Source organism: Sander vitreus, chromosome 6 (genome assembly GCF_031162955.1).
Source record: "Sander vitreus isolate 19-12246 chromosome 6, sanVit1, whole genome shotgun sequence".
NCBI lineage: Eukaryota > Metazoa > Chordata > Actinopteri > Perciformes > Percidae > Sander > Sander vitreus.
The window spans coordinates 2,469,089-2,485,558 of NC_135860.1; the positions used below are offsets into that span (position 1 = coordinate 2,469,089).

Below are 16,470 nucleotides of genomic sequence, written 5' to 3' on the forward strand. Positions count from 1 at the left end.
TATAAAATAGAATTATGTACGTCTGCTACGTAAACTTCTTCTCAAAACTCTCCGAACGTACATGTACACGCGCTCCATACTATCGTGCCTCGCGCCACACTGACTGACTGTATCCGTCACTTTACAGTACGTCACTCTGCCCCTCACTGTAAACACTGTGTTCCTCCGCCGTGAACAGATAAAGTAGGGCGCATGTCCTCGCTCTTTAAACATCCGGTGAAAGTTAAACTCGAGACCGCTCGGGCCTTCACATTTTTAAATACGCATTTACGACATGTAGCATGTGTAATCAAAACGAATAATTATGTTTTATGTATGCTAATAACTGACTGAATACCAACTCGAGACACTGTTTTGTCGCTATTATCTGTTTTGCTGGGTAAATGTAGCCTAATATTTCGCGAAGGATCTACAGTGATTATCACTAATTTATTATTTTTTATTTACATATTTTTTAATGATTACGTAAGCTAAATATTTACCGTACAAACTGTTTTAATTAGGCTACTTGTATAGCCCAATATGCTAAATGACGTAGCCTACCAAAATAAAACTGTAAAACAAAGTCTGATTTGTTGGTTAATATGAAGACAAAAATAAGAGAGAAAGTGGAGCCGGTTGCTCTCAAAACATGACAAGCGGAGGGATATAAACTCTTAACACATGATGTCGCCATCAGCCCTTCCTACTTCACAACTTACCTTCCACCAGCTCCACGCTGACGATTTGGTTGGTCGAAGCGGCGGGCACAGCGCGCTCCCATTGGTTAGGGTCCTGTCAATCATAAAGCAATGCCACTCAGGATAGATTAGGCACCATTTGCCATAACTAAATAGTTACCTCGTACATCAAGTAGGAAGAATTTGTTTTAATTGGTATCCCACCGCGCTCGGCGGAGAGTTTAGCACTAGCCTACTGTTCGTCTTCGGTGAAACCTTCTTGTAAACGCGAATGCAACAAAGTGTGTCGTTTAAATCTGTCGGCTCATTAAACAGATGTGGATACACTGCTTCTGGTAAGTCACTCTTCGCCAGCTTGTGCACGCATTTCACGTTTGCTACATTGTTGTTTGTTGTTGCCTCTTCCTGTGTCTGTGCAGCTCTGACAGCTGCGTGTCCAGCCAGATAACGTTAGCCTATGTTATGTAGCCTATGTGTTTCGCTACGGAGTTGCTAACTGGCTCAGTGTTGTGGTTGTGGTAACTCTAAAAGGAAGCTCTGCACGGCGAAAAAGCCTCAGTCCGCCTCTGTGTTTTGTGTCAAGGACACGCGGCGCTTCGTGTAGTTTTTGCTAAGTTCAACATTAACAGTTAAAGCTTAATTGACCCTGTCTGCTTGCACGTTTTTAAACTCCTGAAAAATACCACCCCCGGTGTGTTTTTTTTGAGCGTTGTGCGCAACAGTGATACCACTCCACCAGGAGCTGTATCAGCAGTGTCAGCCTGGATTTGATGCGATTTCTCTTCATTTCTGCAAATGGATTTCATCTCTGGGAGAAGCACGTCTAACGTTAGTTTATTGGCAACTTTTATCGCGCCATCAATTTCGTTTACGCGTCAAATGACAGGTTTACATCGCAGAGAAAAGGGGGCAGATGGATGGAGAGAGAGAGAGAGAGAGAGAGAGAGAGAGAGAGAGAGAGAGCAGAACACTGTTTTTTTTTGCCTCAAGACAACTGAAGTGATTGGTGAAATTGTGTAATTTCTTTTGATAACAAAATAACCATATCGTTTGCGTTTCCTCATATCCTTTTAAGCTATTGTGTCTGACTGATCATTTTATGTCTATTTCATGAGCCAATTTCCGACAATAGTGCTCTCATTGCTGTGCGTAATTGCTTTTCTCCCGGGAGAGAGTGCCATCAAACTTCTAATTTCCTCCTCCAACCCGGAAACCATTTTGCTCGTGGAAGCAGCCGTGTAATGATGGCATCAATAAACCCGAATAAAGCTCCCGTCAGGTTAGCTATGTTGGCAAACTATGTTTTTTCGGGGAATGAGAAATCCTCTGTCAGTTTTTCCACATCCAACACTGGTTCGGCTGGGTTTTTATAGAGCCAGGTGACTGGGATTAGAGGGCAACAAGACAATGAGAATATGTCCCTGGAGAGAAGTCTGTCATGTCAGGAGGCAGGAGGAACTTTTATATATTACGTTGTTTATCTAGTGCAACAGAGGGATGTGCTGCAACATGGACAGCTGAATGTTTTCGGCAGCGCTTGCATGTAAAGCCCAGGGTTTGCCACAAAGGTGTCACTGGATCCCGAGGGAGACAGTCCAGATATGAGGCTGCTGAGCAGCGCTGGGTGAGTGTCCCAGCAGTCAGAGGAGAGCAGATTAGTGGTGAGTCTTTGGCAGAAAGGACACGGTCGACTCAGAGGTTCAGTGTAACCACGGATGAGTGTTGGTCCGGATAAGACAGGTAATATGGAGATGCAGGTGTAAACTGGCTGATGGGATGGACGATAGACTCATTTTGGGCCGTGTGGTTGCAGGTTTGGGGCCATCAAACATGCCCTAACACTACGGCTGCACAATTAATCGCAATATCCAAATCGCAGGGGGGTGCAATATTTGTTAAAGGCAAAATATGTGTCAACCCATTCTAAAATAAGGTATTGTGGTGCTGCAGAGACGTCCCGGCCTACAAATCCTATCCTACAGACTAAAGAAAGAAATCTTTGTTTGGTACAGATCCTCACAAAAATCACACTATAATCATTTTAAAAATAAAAAAAATGATGATAATAATAATACAAAAATGATCATTCCCTCCAATATCGTGAATCATCTCGCAATATCAGTCAAAATAATCGCAATTAGATATTTTCCTCATATCGTGCGGCCCTACCTAACACACCCAGGTGTGTCGTGCAGAATTCCTCCTGAATCTCTCAGTTCAAGTAGCATTGGATAGGATGTAGCTACAAATACCCAAACTGTAAATATGAATTGAAGAATTTACAGGGTTCCCATGTTTAGGGCTGTCCTCGAATGAATACGTTCTTAGTCGACTAACACTCACCTGTTTTTTTGTCGACTAATCGATGAGTTGATTTAATCGACGGATCTGTAAAACTGCCCCTCTCTTACAAAGAATCATGCAAAAGCACCACTTACAATCTTGTGTTCACCAGAGATGGGCTCATACGTTCACTGGAAATGAATAATTCAGCCTGAAAAAGCATTAAGAAAATGATTAATCGACTAAAGAAATCTTAAGCGTGATCTATGCTTCTGTGTGAAAATCTCCGTACGTGGCGACACGGACCCTACGCCGTAGCCTGACGTGCACCTCTCGGAAAACGGAACCACACGTCGCTCGGCCGTGGCTTGGTAGCGTTGCATTCCCCCCCGGACTCATTTCCTGGTTCTCCTTCTCCATAAACAACATGAAATCAAGGAGAGGGTTAACTTTTCCTGCTCCAGATTTCCCACCGTGGTCAGAAAGAACAGGGGAGACGCTTTGTTTCTCTCACTTTGACTCTGGAGTCGCTACTCGCCGTCACTCTCTCACTCGCTCTACCACACACTCAGAATCCGAATCCGCTTTATTGGCCAGGTTTGCGTAAACGAACAAGGAATTTGACTCGGGTTAATCTTCGCTCTCAACGTACAACACTCACTTAACGTATAAAAAGACGGGGCTATTTCACGCACGCACGCACGCATACCGGCCCTGCTATTAGCCTAGATCGACGCACACACCAACGCACAAGTATAAACTTCAGGCCACTTACCTATACGGCGAAAGCTCTGCGTGGCGAACCATAAATCACGCTTTAGTCGACTGAGACCAAACGACAGATTAATCGTTTGTTCTCAGTCAGCCCCACCTATGTAAGATAAACCTGGGTCTTACCAGGACCAATTACAAAGTGAGGCTGCATCCCAGAGCGTCCGACTGTTCGTAGAGTCAGAACTTGGTCCAGAGAGAGCTAGACTAGCCAACGTCTTCCTTCTTTCACCCCTCCGCTCTCCTTGTGGGGTAGAGCTCAACGGCTTCAAACTGATGCCGTTTGAAAGTTAGCTCCTGTTTGAAGCGACCGGCACTCAAAAGTTGACACAAACAGTAGAGCTGCAAAGATGAATTGATTAGTTGTCAACTATTAAGAAGAATCGCCAACTGCTTTTGATAATTGATTCATCGGTTTGAGTCATTTCATATGAAAAACAAGTACAAATTCTCTGATTGCAGCTGCTTAAATGTGAATATGTTTAAGTTTCTTCTCTCCTCTGTGACAGTAAACTCAAATCAAACAAATCTTTGAGTTGGGGACAAAAACAAGACATTTGAGGATGTCATTTTGGGCCTTTTGGGAAACACTAATTTAATTAATTTAATTTTTTTTTTTTTTTTTTTTACCATATTCTGACATTTTATAGACCAAACAGCTAATCGATTAATCGAGAAAATAACTGACAGCTTAATCGTTAGTTGCAGCCCTTACTAACAGTACTGGTTAAATACCAGCTTCATAAAAAATGTCACCATGGGGACAGGTTTATTTTGTGTTGTCTGAGGTGTGAGGAGCGAGCAGGGGGATAAGGCTGACAAGTGGAAATAAATGCTCTGTTGTTTCTGACGTTTTCAAGAAGCTCTGACACCCCCCCCTACACAAACCTATCACCTTATCCTTCCTCCCACTGATGTGATAATGCAGACTCTCTCGTATGGCGGCATCAAATCTGGCGTTATTTAGGGTCTATATCGCCATCATCATCTCCTTCGACTCTTGAGCATCTCTTTGCAGCATGGAAGAACTGTTGATGGAGCACCTTTTCCCATCCCATTCATGCAGCAGAGTCTCTCTGAAGTCTCTGGAGGGCTCACGCACTCACGCGGGAACACAATCCAAAAAAAAAACGGAACAAAATATTGTAACGGGACTTGTTCTGCGGAAAGGTGCTTAAGCTGCAGATAACTTATGGGCTCAGCGCCAGTAATGGGCTTTTGTGTTCCCTGAGAAGCCGTGACTGCAGGCGAAGCTGCACGCCGCTCTCATCGACAGAGCAAAGCTCCCCTGCCGGGACAAAAACTTTAAAGAAGGCAGTTTTCATAGTGAAAAATAATCCGGGAATTAATTCTCCTGAGCATCCCACCCGAATTCACAGAGTCAGAGTTTGTGAGGAGACAAGACTAGGGTTTGCGTTTTATCCGCCATGTGCTCCATCGTGGGCTCTGTTGGCTCCAGTCAAAACACAACGGAGGGAGAAAAAAAAACCCCCAAGCCCCCTCCTCTCCCTCCTTGCTTCTGTTAATTCGAGGAAGTACAATCGTTCTCTCCTGCTGTCGCTTCCTGCTGAATTGCAAACAGAGGCCGCCGTGCACAGACATTACAGAGAGCGTCAGTGACTGTCAGAGGCACAATGAAGGCACTGAGTGTGCCTGAGTGCACAGCCATAGGGGCTGCTCGATTACGGAAAGAAAATCATAATCGCAATTATTTTGGCCAATATTGATTGATTTTGATTTTTGATAAATAATCATCAGTAATGTGGATACAATGACTACATGGGTAAAGGTAAATAATATAACAGAACAGTCTGGTAAGTTCAGAACATGACGTCACTTTACTGTAACGCAGCCTTTAAAACCAGGAAAAGACACCGCTTATGCCATATTACGATCTCCAAAATCTAAGACGATATCTAGTCTCATATCACGATATCGATATATTGCCCAGCTCTATGTAACACGATTACTCCTTGAGAGTTTACGTACCAAACGTAATGTGCAAAAATGATCGCTTGGAGCCGAAATTGAAATCGCCATTGAAATTCAATCAATTGCACGGCCGTGTACTTCCATGTGTGTAACAGCATATAAAAGTTCAGCTGAAGATCTTTTAGCATGTGTGCCTGGATGTACTAACATCTGTAATGGCACTAGTGTTCAGGCTGCAACTAACAGTCATTTGTATTGTCAATAGCCCATAGTTGGTGTATTAGCAACAGTAGGTGGCTGTTCGCACGCCCCCAGTTTGGAGAAAGCGGGCAGGAGTACCGACACGGAAGCTTAGCTGCTGTACTGCGGTGGACGGAGGCTGTCAGAATTGGCCAAAAGTGACATTCGAAAATTCCTTCTAAAAAAAACACATAGGTTTGAATATTCAAATTTCTATTTTTTGCGTATCATGTCCATTAAAGGGCAAAAGATTTCTCCGGAACTTGCCGTTTTCAGCGTGTAGCTTGCTAGCTCGAAGGCGGTTGTTGTTTCTCATCGCGAAGGGATTTTGAGAACAGCGACACACAGAGAGCGGATAGGTAAGGGGGCAAAGCCTGACGCGCCGGATGTCAGGCTTTATCCTGGAAATGTACTCCCGTTCGTCCAGGCTAATTAAACAAAAGAGCAAGTGAGCGGCAACACTTAAATTCCCTGACAGATTTTTCCAGAGCTCCCCATTAGTCAAGACCCTTGAGACTCCGACAGTGGATCCCTTCGACGTGCGCTGTAATTTCAACTGGAGTCTAATTTTCACCGGTCAATTTGTTTGTTGGCCAGGCTGAGTATTGATCGGCTTTAACCACTGCCACAGGCCAGGCTGCATTAGTCGGTCAGAGCAGAAACTGACATCACCGTGGACGGTAAACGTTCTCTGTCTTATATTTTAACACCAAGGGAAGTGGACAGAAAGGAAGGAAAGCTAGTGAGTTTTAGGGGGTGTTTCCGATCGCCCAGTAGTTCCCCCCTGCAAAGTGGACTGCACAGGGTGTTTGGCCGTGTCAAGTAAGATCCCAAACCGTAGGGAGCTAAAATGCTCAGTTGAAAAGGATCTGCGAACTGCGTAGGGAAGAACCGAACAACGGTTCGTCAATTCGCCGGAAGTTGACGAGCAAGATTACCCATCAGTCTTTGCAGCTCGCTGGAATGACACCGTCGTGGCATCTTCTAAATGAATGAAATCGCATGTATTCACATATGTTTCAGTTGACTACATCTTGTAATAGTATCAGTTTGTGTTTCAATATATTACTTCAGTAGTGTGACCATTGGAACAGAACGCTGCTTGATGCCACGTTTACGCCTGGCCGGCTATTTTCATAAACGGACATTTCAACCTCTCCGTTTTTTCAAAAATAACATCGTGCACAGCTGTCAGTTTTCAGAAAAGTCTTCGTTTACACGTGTGTGTGTGTGTGTGTGTGTGTGTGTGTGCGCGTGTGTGTGTGCCGCCAAGAGCATGCCATACCTGTATGTGGCAGCGTAATGAGAAGCTCAAGCCCACGTTAGCCAATCAGAATCCCGAAAATGGCAACGACGGCAACAAATCACTTCCTCTCTCTTCTCTTCCTCCCTTCCTCGGCTGCCTGTCTCAGTTTACGTGCAAACCAAGTTTTTCAAAATCTCCACTCTGGCCGGAGTTTTTAGAAAGAATCGTTTTCAGAGTGGAATTCTCCGTTTGCGTGTAAACGAAGGGCACAAACGAAGGGAAATGTCTCCGTTTTTCAAAATAACCATGTACGTGTAAACGGGGTATTTGTGCTGAATAGAGATTGCACTACTGTAGCCGCTGTGTAGTCCACTGCCACCTCATTGATTTGGATGTTTGCCCTTTCATCTTCAGCCTTGTACGATAGATTAGCTTAAGTGGACGTGTATCTTCTGTGTGCTCCCCACGCTGACCTACGCTTTCGTCCCAGAAATACCCTTTGTGTAAGCCGGGTTAGACGAGCGTGCCCCGTTCACTGCTCTCAAACTGAAAGCCTCACACCACAAGCCATGCTCCTTTTTTATTTTATTTTATTTTTTATTTGTACGGACGGAGCATTTCAGCAGAAAGGAGCAATTACTACCTGCTCTGGTCTTGTTGCTTTTCATGGCCTCTTTTGTGCGCCGATTCCAGGGCCAATTTTGTCCACGGCTGTTGCCACGCTGAGCGAGGAGAACAGGAAGAACTCAGGCGCGCAGCAGGCCTCTGCCTTCTGCTATTATGGCTATGATTCAATCATCGCAGGGCAGCACTTTACCCCAGCACACAGAGAGAGAGAGGGAAAGAAATGCTCCTCACTCTTTCTCCGTTAATGGAAGTTAAAGCCAAAGGTGTTTTTGCACAAAAGAGGAGACCATCAGCCACTAACGGCTAGAAAAGTCTTGCACGTTCAGAAAACGTTCATCACTTTACTGTAATGCAGCCTTTAAATCCAGGGAACAAAAACACTTACCATACTACGATATTACATCTTTTTGAAATGATTCCAGTAGAAATGATTCTACTGGAATCCAAGTAGGAATCGTTTCTCAATGCCCAATCCTAGGTACATGCATGTAGATGTAGAACTCTAGTACTGAACCTGAATGAATGCTTGATGAGATTTGTAATATTGTTTACTAATTTTGTAATTCAATATTTCCTGATATAGATCCCTTTGCACATTCTTATTGAGGTTACTTGGCTGCTTTGTGATTAAAACAAACATTCATGTATTTGCTAAGTATGGCTTATTTCTTTAAATGTAAAAAATATTTCCAACAAGCTAAAGCATCAAAAAAGATATTTGTACCAAACCTCAGGCATCGTATTTGCAAGTCTTTTAGACCTGAAATCATTAGTCAGACAGTTTTGATAACCAATCATTCATAAACATTTATTTTTTAGCAGAAATGCCATCAATTTAAATAATAATAAGAAGAAAAAAATAATGAATTTGAAGAAAACACCGTTGGACATTTTTCACTTTTTGGTGACATTTTTAAACCAGACAATCAATGTTTCATTTGATTTTGTTTTTGTGAAAACAATTAGCAAATTCATTGATGATGAAAAGAATAATTGGTTGCAGCCCTAAAAGAAGTTCCCGGCTGAACATGCATCGTGTAATTGTTTCCCCCGTTGGAGCCATTTGCCAACTTGTCCTCCCTGCTTTGACCCTCGGGGCTGAAGTGAAGGATTATGGGTCCAGAGGAGCCGTGGCCGCAGGACAACGAACCACCTTACTTACACAGGACTAATCCCTGTCCTCCAGCATGCTCTTCATTGAGCCATCATCAGCTGCCAATCTATGGGTTAAACATCAATTAAGATAATGAGTACATAGAGAGGATGGTAGGGTTGGGGGGGGTCTTCAGTCCGGACGGCAGGGAGGTGAAGCAGCCCCCCCCCATCCCCCAGCACATGGGGGGCTAACCCTAATGACTAAAGTGTGTGTGTGCGTGTGTGTGTGTGTGTGTGTTCCTGTGAAGTAGTAGCTTAGCGAGCGGTGGAGTGTTGCAGGACGGAGGCTACTTCAAACAGCCTGATAGGGGAGGGGGGGTGCTATTAGTTTAGCTGTGTTTGTGCTGGATAGGCTGCTCAGCTGCTGCTGGACACTAATGAAGCTCGCTGGGTGATCCTCCGTCAGATAGTCCTCAAAATCTTCAGCTGATGTTGAACCTTCACAGCTGTTCTATTTGTGTAGCCTACCAGGGGTTTTCCTGCATAGAGGAATTTTTGCCCCCCCACCTCCCCAAAAGAGATTCTAGCCAGGCCCAAAGGAAAATCATCAGCACCAAAATGGTAAGAATTGGATATGAAAATAGCAATTCAAATCCTCTCCGTATGTGTTTTAAGAGCAAATGACCAAACAACCCCTTGAACAAGCACAACAAAAACGTGTAGAGTCTGGCTGTACCGGACTCTCCCGGTTATGTATTGGAATATACCCCCCCCAAAAGGCTCATTCTGAGTAAAAAAAAACCCTACTTACTGATTATATTAAATCCGAGAAATGTATAAAGTAATGAGATCCGTGATATCTTCATATAAATATATACTGGTCACTGGCAACTTTCTTCAGCAATTAGTTTTCTGTAAATTAATAAGGAAGTCAATACTGGGATTTCTTTTTCTTTTGTTGTCATGAAATCTTTTTTTCTATACAGATCACAACATTCAGTGTCTGGTAGGTTTTGATTCCTTTAGGAGACTCTGTGATGCGTTTTTATTCATCTGTCTTTGTTTTGAAATAAAACCCAAAAAACGAAGACCTGCAGGTAGCGTGGAGACGAAGAAAACGAGCGCCAATTACAGAAGCCTCAACCCCGTCAAAAGAAAATCCCCGAAAATATGAAATCCGCCCACACCGTTGGATTGACAGGTGATCTCTGGGAGCGCAGAGAAGCAGCAGTTCAGCGCTTAGCAACAATTAAAGTCTTGTAGATTACCACTTTAATTTTTAAGTACCTGTGTGTGCCAAACGCTTTAAAACAAATTGCTGATTGAGGCTTAAAAAGCATTTTGTGCAAACGCATCACATTTGTCTGTAAGGAGGAATGTGTTTAGGAATGTCATCCGTCCCCTGAGAGAGTTGCTAAGTTGGTTTATCTAAATAAGTCTGTGAGGGTCTGATAGGGAATCGTCAGACAGCCTCTGGTATGTTTTTGTTGGAATGGCAGAAGCCACCATTTGATAATATTCAACTTCCTAATTATTTGAGATCATCATTAGAGATTCTCCTTTTGGGTTTTTTGATGCTGCAACGTACTGAAATGTCTGCTTGTGCTCATTTGACTGCAGTGAATTCCGAGAAATTCAGTATCCGTATCTTAAGGGGTCAATAAGATGTCAAACATGTCTGCGCATGGAACACTTTTGCCATGTTAAATTCAATGTTCAATATTTAACAAACGCAGATGATTCAATCTTAAAATGAATAACTATTTCATAAGGAGAGCTCCTAAGATGACTCGTAGATTTAATAGAATCCCAAAATGTGTTTTGACTTTCATGTCTGCAGTCTTTTTTTTTTTTTTTTAGCAACTTGTTCAAACAGCAGCCATACCTTCACTTTTGAATGAAACTCTGAAGTTAAAGCTCTAAATGCAAAATGTCAATTGTTGATTGAGATGTTTGGCCTCATGAATTTTAAAACATAAAATTGATGATAAATACTTGAGTGTCTTGAAATCCCAGCCATTCCAAAACCAGAACACTGACCATGAACAGAAATCTGAGTACATTGAGTTTATAGCTGAGTTTAGTTTAGCAACACAAGCAGTCACTCTTTGCAGTAGGGTAACTAACCTGACACCCCAGATGGTTTGTTAACACGGACCCATCTACCATGTCATTGGAAACTGTTTGGGCAAGGGCACGCACGTCCCAAAAAATACCTAGTAGCTGATTGGATGAACTATTGTCTTACAACAGTCGCGGCCGTCACACACATCTAAACCACACATAGCTGCCAGTAGCTCCTCGCCGGACGCTGATGGTTGTGGGGTTTTTAGCGGTTCCTACCGTAATTCCAAGCCGTAAAAGTGTGTCTGTCAGTTGGGTACAGAGCTCCGCGTGAGCACGGGCTTTTGTGACTGTCAATATAGCCAGCATCGAACGTTAGCTACTCCGCTGTGCTGTGGAGTAATGTCTGGCTATGTGAGACGAGCGTCTAGCAACATTGTTGTGGATGCTGCCTGGCAACCAACGTGAACTTCGAGTCTGGGGAGGAGGGGGCGGGGGGAAGATGACTCTCTCCAGTATTTTGAATTTGTACTGCAGTTACTACCTTTTTTAAAGTAGTTACAGCTAGGGCTGGGTACCGAACTCTGTACTTTTTTGGGTACCGACTGATTCACGCTAAATGAAACGGTACCAAGTTTCGGTACCTGAGAGTGCGTAAGCACAAGCTTATCTGTCCTCTCTGCATATTGGCAGAGAGCGGAGCTCTGACACACACGCACCCAGAGGTGCAAATGGAGTAAACTTGAGCAAACTACGTCGGCTCTGCAGTTTTGTTGAAGTCCCAGTGAGTCACGGAAATGCCGATAAAGTGGTTTCAAAGAAAACCCAACCGGTTGGAAATTTGGACATAGTCATATTTTCAAATCTCCAGTTAGCTTTTAGCGCTGACTTAATGTAGGGCCCTATGAAATCTGTCTTATAGCTTCTTTAAATTCCCAATTTCGCGATTCCGTCCATGATTCTGTTATCACAGAAACTATTTGGCTCTATATTAATCCTGCTGTCAGCCTGTGATTGGCCCCCTTCCACCGGGCCTAACAACTTTTCTGCAGGTTGTTAGTTCAAGCAGCGTTTTGGTCCAAAAGGCCTCTTTTTAACCTTTTTGAATTAGAGAAGGATCAAGTGCCAGTTTACGAGCAAACTATTCTTCTACTTGTTAGAATCAGGGAAACATGATGTGAAACATTAGGACGTTGTGTTGCTACAAAAACAACCTGATATGTTGTGGCTTTTCTGGACGAGTAGCGACTGCAGGTGTCAGCTTTCAGCACAACACGCCACCGCCGAGCTTAAAGGGAAAGTTGGATCCCCAATTCGTGTTTGCTGGAGTGTGATTGACGACCCCTTGCCTAAACAATAATCAACCCTCTGGTGGTTTACCACAGACCTTTCATTCATCTCCCAGATAAACAGAGCAGCAGTTCCTCTCTGCTCTGTCCTCAGATGATGGATTCTGGGGATGTAGGGCAGCAGGGTGGCCCGGACTTGGAATCTAAAAGGTCACAGGATTGTAAGCTGAGTGTTCGGCAAAAGTGCCCTTGAGGTAGATGCTGAACTCCAACTAACCCGCAATTTCCTCCAACTAACCCGCAATTTCCACCAACTGCGGAACGGCTGCGGGTCGGCTCCGTGCTCCGCCGTCCTTCAACACCCATCAGGTCCGTATTTGTTGCGGAACGGCTGCGGCCATGACTGACAGCTGAAGTCATCAGGACCCACGAGATCTCGCAAATCACGTATGATCGCGCGACATAACAGGATGTAGTTTCTATAAACGGAACCACAAAACCAACAACAGTTGGTTTCCATCCAGAGGAGTAGAGGGGGAAACAACTCTGTGCTGACCTGCTGAAATATGATCCGCCGTGAGCACGGTGTACTTCATTTTGAAAATGAACTGGATGTTTTATTTTGTTTCTGTGCTCGACTTTCCGTTCCACAGTTGGTGGAAATTGCGGGTAAGGCTGCACAATATATGATAAAAAAAAAAAATCAATCGTTCTCGCGAACAAACTCATCGCGAAAGGCTGCGACACATCGCGAAAGACACTTAGATTATTTCTGTTGGTTGAAAGAAAATATCAGTAGAAAACTACTCTTTAAAATGTAACGGCCATTCTTTTATTAGTGCTGCCTTTTTAATATTCAATTGAATGTTCCATTGGTCCGATTTAAAAACATTTTGGAAATGATTTCCTTTCATTTGTTTTAAATTCAACAAGAAAGTATTTGTATTTCAGCAGAATACTGAAAGCAGCAGAACTGCGTACTCTTTAATATCTGTTAATATATCGCAAGTCATATTGTTATCGCGACGTACACACACACACTACTCTGATTTCAGTGTGATTTCAGATTTAAATGTGGAATCATTTCCATTTTGTTTGTTGAACATCATTAGTCACAGGGCTCACCAGGTTGCTCCACACTGATTGCTGCAGTTCTTCCATGAAGATCTGTTACATAAAATGTAAAACGGAAACGAGGAACCTGTGTGGTAAATCCCTGCTCAGTTGGTGGTTTTTGCTAAAAATACCCAGTTCAGGGCACTAAATTTATCCGCTCCGCCTCAGAAAGAAAATTGCTGGAAATAACCGGCTTTGGAGCCAAAATGGAAATCTGTGCTGACCTCAATTTGGCCATGAGGAAGAAACAGATGAGCAAATGAAAACACTGAATGCACACATAACCTTTTATTTTGATCAGGGATTATGGAATCTGTAGGACTTTTATTACGTTTCATCTCCGGGTGTCTGTGATATCTCTCTCTCTCTCTCTCTCTCTCTCTCTCACTCACTCACTCATTCACTCTCACACTCTCACACACTCTCTCTCTCTCTCTCTCTCTCTCTCTCTCTCTCTCTCTCTGTCTCTCACTCTCTCTCTCTCTCTCTGTCTCTCTCTCTGTCTCTCTCTCTCTCTCTCTCTCTCTCTCTCTCTCTCTCTGTCTCTGTCTCTCTCTCTGTCTCTCTCTCTGTCTCTCTCTCTCTCTCTCTCTACCCTTTTTGCAGTCGAGGCGTTTCGCTGCCGCACTTTATCCAGATTAAGTTGTATTTTCTTTTTAATATACTCTTTGCCAACCAAAGAGGTTATCTGATGCAAAGCTGGCCTAATGGACATTGTATCGGGCGTGTGGTGGGATCAGAGGACAGTGGTCCTGGGTCAAGACCCGACCTCCAGCTTCTCATGTAGGTTAAATGCAACTTAAACCCAACACAATTTGCAGGATTAACCTTAAATAACAGGAGCTTGAGTCGGGAAGTGGCAGCGCTCTCAGGGCTGCAGTTGGCGCTCACAAAAACCAGGCCCGGCTTGACCTTGACTTGGCCGGGGTGTCAAAATCCACTTAAATTCAATTTGAATCCATTTAGTTTAGCTTCTGGCAACCTTCAGCAGTACGGCCTTTTACTTAAAATTCCATTACATTCTCAACAGTCTGGAGCTTTTAAAAAGAGAGTGAGAAGAGAAAAGGGATAAACCAAATGAACAGCACTGAAAGTAAAATACTCAGAGGCTGGTCTTTTTTGGTTATTACTCATATAATTGATAAATACAATTTTTGTCACATTTATACTAAGGGTGGAACGGTTCACAGAAGTCACGGTTCGGTTCAGACATCACGGTTCGGTACGAGTTCGGCACAATGGAGAGAAACAAAAATGCAGAAGGCAATTTTTTTTATTGTGCATGTCCAGTGTTTCCCACAGATTCAAACGCAATTTGTGGGGGGGGGGGGTGTCAGAGTAATAAATGACATTATTTATAGTACGTTTATTTGATTCACAGCTGCTATATAGTGTTTTGACAACCCAACTTCATTTTACCGCAAACTTGCGACTAGTTAACTTTCTTGTTTAACTGCTTTGCTAAGAGTCGGGTCGGTGATTGTGAACGTGTGATTGTGTAAAGGTGTTCACCAGATAGATACCAACCTTTAGTGAACTTGTGAATTTCGCCAGCCGTCTTCTCTCCTTTACGGAGACAGACGCTGTGTGCACGGTGGGCTCGATGGTGTTTTAAGCCTCCAACGTCTCCTTCCAGGCAGCTAATCCTCACCTTAACACTAACATAACTTCTTGAAAATAAAACAGAAAATACAGCATCTCTGTTCTCTGCAAAGACGAACTAAATTACCTGATTAATGCAACTTTCTCACGACGTCTCCCGGCCATTTTTTTAATACAGTTAGCCTAAAGAAACAAGGCGTCTGTCCCAACTAACGTTACGGTTCGGAGCCGCAACGCTGGAAAAGTACCACTAATCTACAACAGCAGTCTTATCCACCACTCTATGCCTGTACTACTGGAACTGACTGGTCCTCTAACTCTTGTGGGTCGCCACCAGTCGCCATACTCGTCCTTAGTGCTGCTATCTCTGACTCATTAAAACTGCATACGTAGGCAGAGATCGGCTACATAGGCAGCGCGCCAATCAGCTTCAGAGCTAAGGCGGGGCTACAGATTAGGTGTCCCTAAAGAACCCGCGTATCTAACCGTAGTTCCGCATTAGATTAGTTCCACATTACATTAATTAATTTGCACGCAAGTTTTATTTATTTTTTAGTGTGTGTGTGTGTGTGTGTGTGTGTGTGTGTGTGTGGCGACTCCAGAGTCATAGTGAGAGAAACAAAGTGTCTCCCCCTACATTCGTAGCCACAGCGTAGATTTAACGCGTAACAATAAATCACGCTTAACACAGATGTACATTAGGGATGCTGATTCATTGTCTGTTTTGTTGACCGATAGCCGACCCTTGTTAACCGATCATTAACCGACAAGCAGGCAACGGAGTCCCAGTTCACCCGCCGGGAGGCTCGGACGTATACTTTGGATGTGCACCGGTCGTGCAGCCACCATTATCCGCGCATTGTCGTGGACACAAGCAGCCACTTTTCCTGAAACTGACACAAGTCCACATCGGCCCGTGGCGGCGCCAGTCTCCACCGCATCCACCTGCGAGGTTGTCAGCCTGGCGTGCTCTGTGTGTAGGACGGCTGATTTATCCCGCCAGTCCTCATCGATATATTTTTTTTATGTGTCACAGAGCTCTCTGCTGCGAGAGCCACGGGCAGAAAGAGAGCAGCTTAGAACGCACCTTGCAACTGCAAAGTTATCACTAGCAAGTTCATTAGCAGTTAAGAAATCCATCGTATAGCCTGTTATTCTTTTGTCATGCAAAACAAGTTTTTAATTTTTTTTTATTTTGCGAGCGTGCGTGGCATTTCATAACTCCAAACTCAATATTCCATAACAGCTGGAATTAAGCTCAGGTTTGGTCGAAATAAACCCATTTACATTTAATAATATGCTGGCTCTTTACATGCTAAAAGTATTTGTTTATTGGGGCGCCTGGGTAGCTCACCTGGTAGAGCGTGCGCCCCATGTACAGAGGCTCAGTCCTCGCCGCAGCGGCCGTGGGTTCAATTCTGAACTGCAGCCCTTTGCTGCATGGCATTTCCCCTCTCTCTCTCTCTCCCCTTTCATGTCTATGCTGTCCTGTCAAATAAAGGCCTAAAATGCCACAAAAAAAGTA

General features: G+C 43.8%; 1 protein-coding gene across 6 annotated transcripts in view; it reads left to right on the plus strand.

The window, feature by feature from the left end:
* The first annotated feature begins 709 nt into the window (after positions 1–709).
* mef2d (myocyte enhancer factor 2d) overlaps positions 710–16,470 on the plus strand; it is a 133,456-nt gene continuing 117,695 nt past the window's right edge. For 2 of the 6 annotated variants that reach the window (XM_078252062.1, XM_078252063.1), the window contains exon 1: positions 710–1,015. The gene's annotated coding sequence lies outside the window, so the exon portion shown is untranslated. The remainder of the gene's footprint in view (positions 1,016–16,470) is intronic. The other 4 variants (XM_078252058.1, XM_078252060.1, XM_078252064.1 and 1 more) reach the window with 3 other exon arrangements.